Genomic DNA, 14,221 nt, shown 5'->3' on the forward strand with positions numbered 1-14,221 from the left:
AGCAACCTGAGGGCCACAAGTAATCACAGCAATAGCCCGTGTTGGAGAGACTCAGTGTTTTTCCTTGAACAGTGAGGAAGCAATGGATTTAACTCTCCTTGTCTTCTCTGTGAGTGCTTGTGCCTATTTGAGATTTGTTTTTTGTTCAAGAGCTTCCATTCCTTCGTCGAGGATTTGCTTGAGCGCTCAATAATGTCCTTTTGTTATCTGCAGGAATGCATGTGTGTGTGGGAATTTAAACTCCACCGGACACCTATTGAAGAACACTAGATGGTATCTAAAGCTCGCTCTTTAAAAGACTGAAATACAGTTATGTAAGTGGTAGTGTATAAGCCAATCCATAGAATCATTTTCTGTTCCGCTCTCTTGCTTCTTCGTTGGTCAGACTCGGGTTGAAAAGATTCCATATGGGTCTGGGGTCCATAGACAGTGCTCTGGACCTCATTTGCCTAATCTTGGGAACTAGAGTGGAAGCCTGCTATATAATGAGGAGTAGGGCTTGTCTGGGTGGGGGTGGAGGGGGGGGGGTGGAGGGGAGAGAGAGAGAGAGAGAGAGAGAGAGAGAGAGAGAGAGAGAGAGAGAGAGAGAGAGAGAGAGAGAGAGAGAGAGAGAGAGAGAGAGGGGGTGAGGGGACTGTGAAAGACATGAAGGTATTAACTGGACAAAAGGGGCAACTGAGAGTTTGAACAGAGAGAGGGAACGCCTGTGGAATGGTCAAGCATTTTGCATTTTGATGAAAATCAGAGAGAGAGAGAGAGAGGGGGGAGGGGGAATGCACAGCGGTTGATGAACTTTTCCTCCCAGAGGCTTGTCTTGAGCCCATTAGTCGTCTCTGGGATGACGGGGCTGTCGTTGTGCATGACGTGCCCAGAGCAGTCTGCCGGCCGCCATTTTTCAAGCAAATACTCCCGAGCAACCACGTCCTCCCTCACTCTGCCCCTCGTGACTGAGACCATGGGCTTGGGACGAGATGCCACAGTACTCCTCTTAGTCAGGGTTAGGGTTCAAATCATTATACACGGTTAAACAAAACCTACTATATATATATATTTTTTTTTTCCTGGTAATTTTACACAGGGATCGATTAGGTTACTACACTGCATTCATCACTTTTAATCAACTGTAGTACTTTCCTGTTTGAATAAAACTATTGCTTGAGGTTTACAATCAACATTAACCTGTAGAATTATCATTTGGCACTAACCATTAGCTAATTGCATACATTTGTGTTATCTAGCCTATAGTCATCTAGCCTTAGTCACAAGCAAATCATGATGACTGTGGCAGTTCCTAAAGCTAGCTAGCATTTACCATCAGCTTACAACACTCGCTCCCTCCTGTACATAGAGGTTTAAAGACAGAGAACTGTACAGTAACATTTATTTACATACTGCTATTTGTATGTATACAGGCTTCAAAAGCTAACTTCATTTTCATTATATGGTGTCATTATAAGTTTGGTCACTCATGTAGAAATATGATTGACATGGGAAGCTTGTGTATTTCTGTCCATGCTGTAGTCAACGTGGCAACACCACCAGCCTGGGGATCATGGAGTTTCTACCCACTATTTGTTCCCATGATTTATTCAATAGGCCACTTGCCCATGTGTACATCTGTTAGTGTGTAATTAACCATCATTTTCCTCTCACACAAGTCCCCTGGGCTACAACACTCCTCATTGTGTGGGCACACACACACACTGGCTCTCTCTCACACACACACACACACACATACACACACACACACACACAGAGACACTGCCTGACACACTCCACAGAGCTTCTGCACCAAGACCACTGTCAGCCTAATTTTGTAATGATATGGGTATTATCCAGCGTAATCTAGCAGTAAATTAATTACCGCCAACCATCCTGCCTTCACCTCTGCCCTCCCCCTGGGCCAGACCAGACCCCTGATGCTCTCTGCAGCTCCCTCCATCCCCTCTCCACCATCTCTCCACCATCTCTCCACCATCTCTCCATCCCCTCTCCACCATCTCTCCATCCCCTCTCCACCATCTCTCCACCATCTCTCCACCATCTCTCCATCCCCTCTCCACCATCTCTCCATCCCCTCTCCACCATCTCTCCACCATCTCTCCATCCCCTCTCCACCATCTCTCCATCCCCTCTCCACCATCTCTCCACCATCTCTCCATCCCCTCTCCACCATCTCTCCATCCCCTCTCCACCATCTCTCCACCATCTCTCCATCCCCTCTCCACCATCTCTCCACCATCTCTCCACCATCTCTCCATCCCCTCTCCACCATCTCTCCATCCCCTCTCCACCATCTCTCCACCATCTCTCCACCATCTCTCCATCCCCTCTCCACCATCTCTCCATCCCCTCTCCACCATCTCTCCACCATCTCTCCATCCCCTCTCCACCATCTCTCCATCCCCTCTCCACCATCTCTCCACCATCTCTCCACCATCTCTCCACCATCTCTCCATCCCCTCTCCATCCCCTCTCCACCATCTCTCCATCCCCTCTTCACCATCTCTCCACCATCTCTCCACCATCTCTCCATCCCCTCTCCACCATCTCTCCACCATCTCTCCACAATCTCTCCATCCCCTCTCCACCATCTCTCCACCATCTCTCCACCATCTCTCCATCCCCTCTCCACCATCTCTCCACCATCTCTCCATCTTCTTTTTTCATAATTTCTCTCCGTTATCTTTACATCCTCTCTCCATCATTTTTCTCCTTCCTCTTTCTACAATTTCTCCATCCACTCCATACGTTCCACCACAGCCTCAGAGATAATGGTTAATGCTTGATAAAGCATCTCGCAGTGTCTTCAGAATCAGTGGCAAAAGGTATATTTGCAGTACAGATATAGAAGTGTACATAACCGGTTTAAAGGATGAATGTACTGTCGAATGTTAATTTAATTTACTCTTAGAAGCTTCAGGACCTTCAACAGTCCTTCATTTTTGGCAGAGAGAACACCTTATCAATTAGTTGTTATGCTTGCCTTGTGTTTGTATAAAATCTAAATATGATTAAGCCTGAATGTATTATTTTCAATACCAGCGAGACCACTGACTATGAGTCATAAATCTGAAAATGAGATTTTAGAAAATTAATTTGCCCTCATAAATAACAAGTGTATTGCAGGTTAGAGCAACCACGCAACCATTAATTAGTTCACAACCATGCCCCGAGAAAAACCTTGTTTAAACAACGAACGATCCTTCTTTATAAAAGAGTGAGGATTAAAAAGAGTAATTAGACTGGATGCATTGTGTACAGTAAATCTCATTTGATTGAAGTGGAAGTCACAATAAGAGAGCCACATTATGAGCAACTGCAGGAACCGTGTAACCTTCCTAGGAAGAATATGACAATATTAAATTATATTTTCTTAAAGAAGAGATATTAAAGAAGATCTGAATCATGCCTGACGTTGTCCTTCTCCCACTCTTGCAATGTCACTCTCTTTCTCTCCTTCTCTCTTTCTATCTGTCTCTCTTTCTGTCTTTCTATCTCTTTCTTTTAGTGTATATCTCTCCTTCTCTATGTCTTCCTGCCCTTCTCTTTCCATCTCACCTCTCTCTCTCTCTCTCTCTCTCTCTCTCTCTCTCTCTCTCTCTCTCTCTCTCTCTCTCTCTCTCTCTCTCTCTCTCTCTCTCACTTTCTGGGGTGCTGTGTGCAGAGGTTGAAAGTACAATGGGGTAAATGGCGTGTACTCCAGTTGGCTTTACTCAGCTCCAGACCTGTGACAGAGACCACCTGCACGTCTGTCACATCCACAGTCAGCACTACAATCCCCCATGCTAGCACACACACCTTACACACACACACCCTGCAGGACTACAACAGGCGAGAAAACTTTGCACCTGACCTGGCCAACGCGCGTGCATGCACAATTCAGTGTGTCTGATACACACACACACACACACATTTTCACACACACGTACGCACACACGCATGTGCACACACACTTGCACACAGACACATGAATCCATACACACACATGCTCACACACACACACACACACAAACGCACACAGACACACACACGTGCAAACACAAGGTCACTGATATGGGCTGGAAGAAACCCTCTTTGGCATGCAGGCTCACGCCTCAGCAGGGTGAATACACTGGTAAATGAATGCACACACACACACACACACTCCCGCAGAGATAAGCTGTGGAAGCATGCCGCCAGGGAAATCTGGCCATCCATATCATCAAAGAAGGCTCCGGAAAAAAAACTGTCTAGAATCATCCACCACAGATTGTACTGTAGCTGCTATAGCATCCATAGCTACCGGGAGGTCCAATGCCTTACATTATCTCAAGCTGTGACAGAATGAATGAGGTTTCAGACATGGTTTACTCACTCCTTTCTGAAAAAAACTGGAACTGGTTCTCCTGTCTCCTGAGTGATACCTGAAATGTAGATGAGTTGTCGCTTCTCTAATGAACCGACAGACAGGCAAGCAGACAGGAAGACAGGCAGACAGATAGCCAGGCACACAGACAGACAGACAGACAGACAGACAGACAGACAGACAGACAGACAGACAGACAGACAGGAAGGTGGCGACTTGAGATTGCTCACCCCTTCAAAAATCCCTTTATCAGCCAGTAGCCCATGTTGACTGAGCCGAGTGCTGCGCTGCGTGCGCCGCCAGATTCCACTCCCGGACCTCTGACGTGTGAACGTGCGTGAAGACGTTTCCGAGGCAACGGGACCTTGACAGGTGCGGTCTCTGCCCCCCCCCCCCCCTCACAGAACCCTCCACTAACAAGCCACCCTGGCTTGAGTTACCGCCTCCTCGTCCACTCACAGGAAGCAGCAAATCAGTCCAATGAAGATGTCTGTCCCACACAGCACACGCCGCCCTCTGCAAGTGCCGGAAGCTAGGGTTCATCCTGTCTCTCTTCATAGCGGTTAAATGTCACCCGAAAGCACTGGCTTTGAAATCAACATCTTTGGACTTAAGTGGGTCAGAGTGGTCGTTGTCCCCATTGTCGGCGTGGAGCGCGTACAGTTCTGCGTGGACATATCGCTAGCGATGTGGCCCCTTAGTAAACGAGAGTGACAGGAACCTCCCTGCATTAATCACAGTAGATTACACAGAGGAAGGCGCAGCATCGAGACTCAATTAACCTTTTAGCCTCCATGTGAGAGTACCGGCTGGGACAGCTTATACTGAGCAGGCTCTGACACTCACACAGGTCAGCAGGCACAGAGAGGTGCTCCTCTCTTCTGTCCTCTCCTCTGCCCCGCTTTCCTCTGCTCTGCTCCATTCTGCTCTGCTCTCCTCCTCTTCTCTCCTCTCAAAGCCCCATCTAACCTATAAAAAAAAGAAAATGTTTTGACATTCAAAGGTGCCTTTGTTTTTTCCGAACGTGTTTCCCTCTGTGTTGCGAGAGCCCAGCTGTTGCAGGGTATTTCAGGAGGGCTGTTTATTTGGCCTAATCAGCCCGAGGTATGAGTCCAGGAGATGACCCCTCTACCCACCAACGTGAGCCCTCGTCCCAGGAGAAATCAGCAGGCTGGCTTCCACTGAGGCTCAACCCTGGGTGTGTGTGTGTGTGTGTGTGTTTGCTTAGATGTGTGTGTGTGTGTGCGTGTGTAAGTGTGTGTGTGCAGGTTCGTAGTTGTGTGTTTGGAACTTCATTGTGTTTATGCTCCTCTGTCAAACTGCAGCAGTCTCTTGACTGTCTCTCGCAATGAAATGTTTTCACGAGTTTAGAAAGAAAACCCTTTGGAAACTATTTTAGTTTTAGCCTCACAACCGCTACAGGGTTCGAGTGCGGACGTTTGTCTGTCTAGTGGTGAACTGTCCAGCTCGTTTCACAATAAATCCTCAGAGGGGTCCCCTCTGTGGCAGAGTGGCATGTGATGTCACAAGATGAACGGCCCCCCTTCTCGTTACACAAACACACAGACAGACAGACACAGACAGATAGACAGACAGACAGACAGACAGACAGACAGACAGACAGGTACACACGCTACAAAGGTCCTCCTGTCTGGTCCTCTCTTGTGTTTTGAGCTCTGTGCTGATGTGTGCAGTGTTGGCGTGTCAGTGCTGAGCCGGGAGGGCCCCCACCAGCATCAACAATGACGCAGGCATGCAGCCGTCCCTGACCACCCACCACCCTCACCCCCACCCCCCCCCCCGCCCCCCCCCCGCGACGTACCAATGCCCCACCGCGCCTGGGAGAACCGCGGGTCACATGACCACATCGCATGGTCACACAACCACCCCCTCTCCGACACGCAGACACGCTTCACCACTTTTGGTGCAAATGCGCCAATGACACACACACATACACACACACTGAAATGCACATGTACTTACTACTTCCATGGACTCACCCCGCATCAACACACCCGTACACCTCAAACCCTTAAAGGCAGCGTGACCTGTTGCCATTGTCGTCCTGACAGGGGAGATTTTCCGGAGTGGACACTAGGTCCTGTCTCTGGTCTGAACACCACTGTGTTTATCAAGTCTCTCTCTCAGTCAAAGCCTTCATGCATTCAACCCCCATTCTGAGCCCCAGCCTCATTACTGGCCCCAGCCCTTATCCTAGCCCCGACCCTAGCTCCAACCCTAGCCCTGAGCCCCTAGCCCTGAGCCCCTAGCCCTGAGCCCCTAGCCCTGAGCCCCTAGCCCTGAGCCCCTAGCCTCGGCCTCATTACTGGCCCCAGCCCTGAACCTAGCCCCGACCCTAGCTCCAACCCTAGCCCTGAGCCCCTAGCCCTGAGCCCCTAGCCTCGGCCTCATTACTGGCCCCAGCCCTGACCCTAGCCCCTACCCTAGCTCCAACCCTAGCCCCAGACCTAGGCCCTAATTCTATGCCCCCCTCCCCCAAACCCTCACCCCCCTGCCTCCCCCCGCCCCTGCTCTCCGCTTGGCTGGAATTCCTCGCGGATCACTGCCCTCGCCCTCTTTATTCCCATTCTGTGGCAGCTTCGACACCTGGCCACAACCCCCTCCCCTCTCCTCCTCCTCCTCCCCTCTCCCCCCTCCCTCATTAATTGTCTCTGATATTGATGGGAGGTGAACGATGGCAAATGACTAGCTTTGAGACCCACACGGGCCCCACTTCCTCCCCCCTCTCGCCCTCCTCAGCCTGCCTCCACACAGAGAAGTGGTTTGTATGCCAATCTGGACACAGCTTCATGCAGGGCAGAACCTAGACTAGAGCATGTGTGAATCATTTCTCTCTCCCTCTTTCTCCCTCTCTCTCTCTCTCTCTCTCTCTCTCTCTCTCTCTCTCTCTCTCTCTCTCTCTCTCTCTCTCTCTCTCTCTCTCTCTCTCTCTCTCTCTCTCTCTTCTATCTCCCCCTCTTTGTCTGTCTGTCCCTTTCCCTTGCTTGGGAATTTTTTAATATGTGGCTCCTATCTTATTACTGTCCCTATCTTTGTATCTCTCACTCACTCACTCACTCAGTCTTTCTCTCTCTCTCTCTCTCTCTCTCTCTCTCTCTCTCTCTCTCTCTCTCTCTCTCTCTCTCTCTCTTTCTCTCTGTGCCATCCTCTTTAACATTAAAAAGTATATGCAATGAACGTCCTTAGATATTACGTAGGAGCTGCTGTCATTACTGAACAGTCAGGTTCAATATGGTGCTTTGAGAGTGTTGCTCTTTGTGGCGTATGCTGCTGAATGAAAATAAAGGGATCCAGTATCTCTGCTGTGGCTTCTCCACCACCTGTCCGTGCTTCCCAGTGTGAAGCCTTTGTCTCCTGTTTCAAAAGGTTGTCCGGGGGGGGGGGGGGTTCCAATCACCGGACATGGGTGCCATGCTGACACACACACACAGACACACACAGGCAAACACACATAAATAGACACAGACGGACATAAACACACTCATACACACACACACACACACAAACACACAGAGGGAGTAGAATGTTTGCATTGATGGCTATTCTCTTTACCTCGAAGGCTTCTATGGACGACTGCCCCTGCCAGTGTGGTCCCATGTTACTGGGGTTTCATTGTCTCTCTTTGTGGAAGCTTGTCCTTCATGTGGATGCGTCTTTATTTAAGACAGGAAGTAACAAGGCTTTTCTGAACCAGCCCATCTCACAATGACTGGCATTAAGAGGAATGGCATTAAGAAGATTTGCAAAAAGTGTTTTGGGGATCCCACAAAAATAACACATTTTTCAACCAACTCTGGTCTTGTGAAAACCCTGTTCAAGCATCACATGAGATGGTCAGACGTGATTTTTTGTTGGGAATAATATGCCCAAGTGAAACCGGGCAGAGAGGACTATATTCAGCTCTCTCCAGTGACTGGAGTGCTTTCCAGCTGAGGCTGTGTATAGCAGAGCAGACAACCAGCCAGTGGGCCAGTCCTCCTCTGGATACCTGCAGGGTGAAGTCTGCTGGCTGGAACCCAATGCTCAACAGGCTCAACTGGTTTCTGCTACCTCATATTCTACTCTTCTTGGTTACATTAAACACTTCACAGCCCCAGGATGAAGGTATCTGGTACCAGGGACCTGAGCAGGATAGGTACAGCTCAGTGGTTAGAGCATTTGACTGCAAATCCAAGAGGTTTGAGGTTCAAACTCCTCCCTCCCCGTATGTTGGTTTGGGTAAAGGTGTCTGTTAGATGAGTTATCACGAGGACAACACTCTCCCTCTTCCTCCCTTAGTGTCCGCTGGGTCACCAGCCCTGCTGCCAACACTGCCTGTTGCCGTAGTAACCAGACAGAGGCCGGGTTCTGGTTCTAAATCAGGTTCTAATCCACCCGCTGTCCCGAGGCAAGGAGCAATCAAGGTTAGATTTACTGAACCCGATCCAATCTCAAACTTGCTGACTAGATGCCTGGACCAATCACAGCTATCTGACCAGATGCCTGGGCCAATCACAGTTATCTGACCACAGTCATAAGCCAATCATAGCTAGCTGACCAGGGGCATGAACCAATCATAAAGACCTGACTAGAGGATCAGACCAATCAATTACACCGTTGAACTCCATCCCTCCTGGACAGCTGTGTCTGTTGTTCTGGTGGTCTGGATAGTCTCCCTGAAGGATTTCACAAACAGCTGTTTCTCTGAAACACACCTACAACTGACCTCCAATGCTCCCCATAAACCAAGCTACCTCAGTGAAACCTCAACGACAGAGGCGGTTTATCTAAAGTAATCTAAACCGTCTAGGCAAATCTTGGAACAAAGTCCATAAACAAACTGATAGGAGATAAGGAGTGTGTGCAGACACAACTGACGGTAACACACGTCTGTGTTCCGGCTGTTCAGAAGAGAAAACAGACGGGACGCACTGTCTGGCTAAGTGACTGGAATGACTGCAAAACAAACATGAGGAGACATGGATTCTGCCCTTCAAAGGAACAGAGAGGAGAACGCAGAACCTGGAGCTCTCAGAGCCTTCAGACCAGCTCCGTCCTGTTTGTTTATCTCGCAGCTTCCAGAACAAACATTGATCCAAGTTTTCGAGGTTCGGTGATTTGGACACCGTCAGTGGCATCTGGTGTCTACCTCCTCGTTCCCAGGCTAATGTCAGGTGACAGGGTTCCGTTTAGGTCCTATCATCCGGTTCTTTCCGTGGAGTGTGGTGAAGTCCTGTTTTGTCTCAGTTCACCGTCATCGTGTCACTGAGCTGGCTGGGACTGCATGTGTCACTCCTTTGTTTTGAGCCAAGCTGAAACACAGTATGTTCTTCTCCATTTACAGATGACATTATTCATAACCGTTGAGCTTTAGAGGCACAAACAACACAGGCACGCAATATGTACACTCCTGTTCCCAGACGCCCTCAGCGCAGAGTCACTCTGGAGGAGGTTCACAGGAGTGTGTATAGAGGGTGTGTGGACAGGGTGTGTGGAGAGTATGAGTAGGAGTGTGTGTGTGTGTGTGAGGATGGGGTTTGGAGTGTGTGTATGTGTGGGTAAAGGGGGTTGGAGCATGTGTGGTGAGAGTGTGTGTGTGTGTGTGAATGTAGAAAGTGCATCTATTCAGACTGTGCCTGTATGTATGACAAGTGTGTGTGTGCGTGTGTGTGTGTGTGTGTGCGTGTGGAGAGTGTACATATGTGGGCTGTGCATGTGTATGTGGAGAGTGTAGGAGTGCTAAGTTGTGGAGGACACTTCAGTAAGTGTGTGGGTCAGAGATGAGTTCTCTGGGATCTCTCTGTAGGGAGGCCGTGGTAGCTGAGTAGGAGGATCACAGCTGCAGCTCTGGGTTGTGCTCAGAGGAGGCTCCACACTGGCCAGTGAAGCCTCTCTGGGCCTGGGAAGGATGAGAATGTTCTTTCTAAAACAAAGTTTTGCTAAGCCAGTGGAAGAACCATTAAACTTCTATTTCAACCCTCTTTGACCCCTCCTTCCCTCTCTTTCTCCTTCTGTCTCTCTCTCTCTCTGCTCTTTTTCCATCCTCTCTCTCCTCCTCCCTCTCTTTTCATATTATTTCTCTTTGACATTTGCCCAATGTCTCTCCTTCATCATCTCCATCTCTCCGTCCCAATTTCTCTCTCCTCCTCGCTCTCCTTCCCAATCTCTCTCCTTCCCAAATCTATCTCCTTCTCACTCCACTCCTCTCTCTCTCCTTCCCTCTCTCAATCCTTCTCTAGTATTCACAGTTGGCCACCATGAAACCATTAGCTCTTGGTGTCAGCTCCGGTGGTGTCCAGTGTCCTAGCTTCGCTGAACTTAATGTTAGTTTTGCTATCAGAGTGCCTTAAAATGGCCTTAATGCACACTCTGGCCATTGTGCTTCCAAGTGAATGATTGAGAGCATGTTGATTGCAGGGCTTTGGAGTGCCGTCACTGGGAGGGGTATTTGGGTTAGGCTGACAAGAGTCGTGTCTCGGCTAGGTGTGTGTGACTCTGTGTGTGTATATGAGGCTCTCTGTGTGTGTGTGTGTGTGTCTATGCGTGAGAGAGTTCCTGGCCTCCTAGACTGCCTTTATAACCCCCTGGGGGGGCTGGCTGGCCATAACTCTCTCAAGCGGAGAGAGGAGAGGGGTGAGGAGGAAAGAAGAGGGGGGAGAAGAGGTGATGAGAGGCGAGGGGTGGAGAGGTGGGGTAGAGGGGAGAGATGTCGAGAGGAGAGAGGTGAGTGTGTGGATGTGCGGGCCTCCGCCCCGGGTCAGGGACTATACACCAGCAAAGCTGCACATGGAGCCTCTCACTCTACTAACAAGGATGGCAGGCAGGTAGGGAGGAGGAGGCAGGGAGAGCAGGGAGCTGACAAGGAGCACATATGGAGGCAGCGAGGCCAGGTAGGAGGCAAGGAGGAGGGGAGGAGGAGGTAGGAGGCAGGGAGGACAGGAAGGAGTTGAGACAGAGAAAGGAAGACGGGATCGAGGGAAAAGGGAGGAGGTCGAAGGCGGAACGAGGGAGAAGGGAGGTTGACCTGCCGCCTGCTCGTCACAGACAGATGTGCAGTCCTTTAATCACCTGTCATCCTCCATACTGACACATAGGGAGGTGGACCGGAATCCCATCCATAGAGTCCACCATTAGACCAAGAGGACTTCTCCGTGGTCCTAAAGTGACACGGGCATAGGAATTATGTTCGACCAATAGGAAACAGTCGTGAGGAACAGGACCAATGGCACATTATCAGCCCCAGAATTAAAGGGACATTCAAAACAATTCCACCGTTTACCCATTACAAATGATTGGTCTATTATGTGTTGTGGGCTCTTCCCCCATGTTTAATAATTCATGTCGGTCTCATCGTGTTTTTAATGCTTTCATCAAACTCCCCTGGTTTGAAACATTAACAGTCGTCGTTTGAAGATGAAGCTACAGGCAAGTGAACAGATATACAGACTAAGCGCACCAAGACATCGATGATGCAGTACGGATGGGGGAGGGCAACAGTGTGAAGAAGGGAGAGGATGAGAGGGGCAGGGGGAGGCAAAGAGAAGCAACGCAAAGAGAGGGGACGAGGAGGAGATGATGAGGAGAGGGGTGTAGGGGGGAGAGAGAGGAGAGGGGGGTAGGGGGGAGAGGGAGGAGAGGAGAGGGGGGAGAAAGGAAAGGAGGAGAGAGGGAGAGAGAGGAGAGGGGTATAATCCTGAGAACTGAAGCTGATGGTTTTCTTGGCAGACGTGCCTCATCGACTGGAAGGAGATCAAGACTCTGGGACGCTCACACATCAAACGGCCTTTTTCTCGTTTCTCCTTCTCGTCCTCTTCAGACGAGAACCCCGCCACGTAGGGGAGAAATGCCTGGACAGAAAAACCTTCAAAGTAGATGTCATGAAGTAGACATAGAAAGTAGTATTACATATAAGTAAATATAGTTATCTGACTCTTGATATTCATATTACTCTATGTCGAGGTTTGGGTTAAATAGAGAGAGACAAATATGTAAAGACAGGGCCCTATTTTGACGATCTGAAATGCAAGACAAGTATCAAAACGCAAAGCACAAGTAACTTTGTGGGCGTGATTCCAGCTTGGTTGTTATTTTGACGGCGGGATAAATGACATTTGCGCAAATCTAAAAAGGGTTGGTCTGAAGCAGTTACATTACTAAAGGGTGTGGTTTGGGCGTAACGTGCAATAAACCAATCAGAGCGTCATCTCAAATTCCAAATTTGTTTGAATTTTAACCTGGTTTGTGTAGGCTAAATGAGAGATACGTAACTGACTGGTTTGTGGAGGCTGTAAACTAACCTTGCAGCAGAGGAGCCTTCTTCCGTTCAGAAGACGGGAGCACAGCTGTAGTCAATCTCGCAGGCAGACACGCTCAAACGCATGAGCAGGGGGTTCAAGCAGCGGGGCGCCTTGCTGCCTAATCCCTGCTCTCTCTGACAGGTTCTGTCTCATGTGGATACGGATACCACAGTCCTGGCATGCTGCCTGCGCTTCAAACAGGGAGACTCAATATCTGACACCAATGCGGTGGCCATAATGATTGAACGCCAACGCCAACATGTTGCAGGTTCCACTGAAGCGAATATGAAAACGAGACGGGAATCAGTGTCTGGACGTCCTTCCTCGTGTGTGTGACGGTTAAAACTCCCATATTTGCTTGACAGAAATCGGGGGTTTGGAAATTTCCGTTAAATGTGTTCCCCCACTACAAAAATGTGATACTGGCGATCGATCACAGACAACCATCGATAATTGTCTGTGATTATAGACAGGATATGTTTGCTAGAAAATGGGAAGAGCTGAAAGCAAATTAGATTATTTCACTTTGGTTCCATCTAAAATTGGTCTACTGTGTTAAGCACATTTCTATGATAAGCTATGCAGTGTGTAGTAGGCTATCCTATGTGGCAGGTCATGCGCCCCACGGAACGTTCTGGATCAGTGCGCAGGCAGGCCTACTTCAATCCTGTCTCGGAAAGTATTTCCCGTCTGCGTTTATTCATTATCACGTTTCTTGTTAGCACACCCGGTAAACGGGAGAAACAAGCTGTTTTTGAAATTCAGGTAATAACAGGCTTGGAGGCGAGCGATGGAGAGCCACTGTCATTTCCATCACAATGTCGTTCCCGCTACGCACTCTCTTATTATTTACGCTGTCATTTCATCTCCGCGCACCTTGAGGAATCCTTGTTGATTGCGTGTAATGATAAACGTGTGCAGTCAAACACGCCAGCCTCTCCGGTGAGGAGAAACGACTCATTTATTTACATATCATCAAACATTTACCGCTCCAGAAGACCCGCATTTATCATTAAACACTCAAATGTCAGAGAACGATGGGTCCTCTGGTACTTGACCTAGAAATTAAAACAGCCATTCCAGAGGAAACATGTGAGCGATGTAAAGACGTAGTTTAACAGGGCTGTCATATGTGTGTGTTCTCATATAGGAATCTAATAGATGACATTCAGTTCGCTCTGTGCTTTGAGTCTGTTTGAATTTAGACTAGACTTCCTTCCATTCAACCCAGACGATCAATTAATGATTGACTGGTGCTGAAGGTCAGGGCCGGTCTGTGTGTGCATGTGTTTGTGTGTGCTCATGCTTGTATGCGTGCCCAACCTTAGTTCAGCCTAATCTAAAACTCATCCAAGGGCATTTGAAAAAAACAAACCCCCAAAACTTTGGATACAAGATTGTTACTTGACTCAGAACAAGAGCTGATTAAAAACGAAGGTCCCTCATTAATGTATTTGTTCATTTCCATCGAGAGGAGGATGTGGGTTAAGGGGGCGGGATGCTGAATTCCTCCTGGCTGGCTTCAGTTATTTATTCACCACTCTCTGAACAGAGGATACATCCTTCCCACTCATTT

General features: G+C 48.8%; 1 protein-coding gene across 1 annotated transcript in view; it reads left to right on the forward strand.

The window, feature by feature from the left end:
- Positions 1–14,221, forward strand: part of ephb2b (eph receptor B2b) — a 119,815-nt gene that overhangs the window by 21,303 nt on the left and 84,291 nt on the right. The window lies entirely within an intron of this gene.

Source organism: Hypomesus nipponensis, chromosome 9 (genome assembly GCF_054491055.1).
Source record: "Hypomesus nipponensis isolate SF chromosome 9, ASM5449105v1, whole genome shotgun sequence".
Taxonomy (NCBI): domain Eukaryota; kingdom Metazoa; phylum Chordata; class Actinopteri; order Osmeriformes; family Osmeridae; genus Hypomesus; species Hypomesus nipponensis.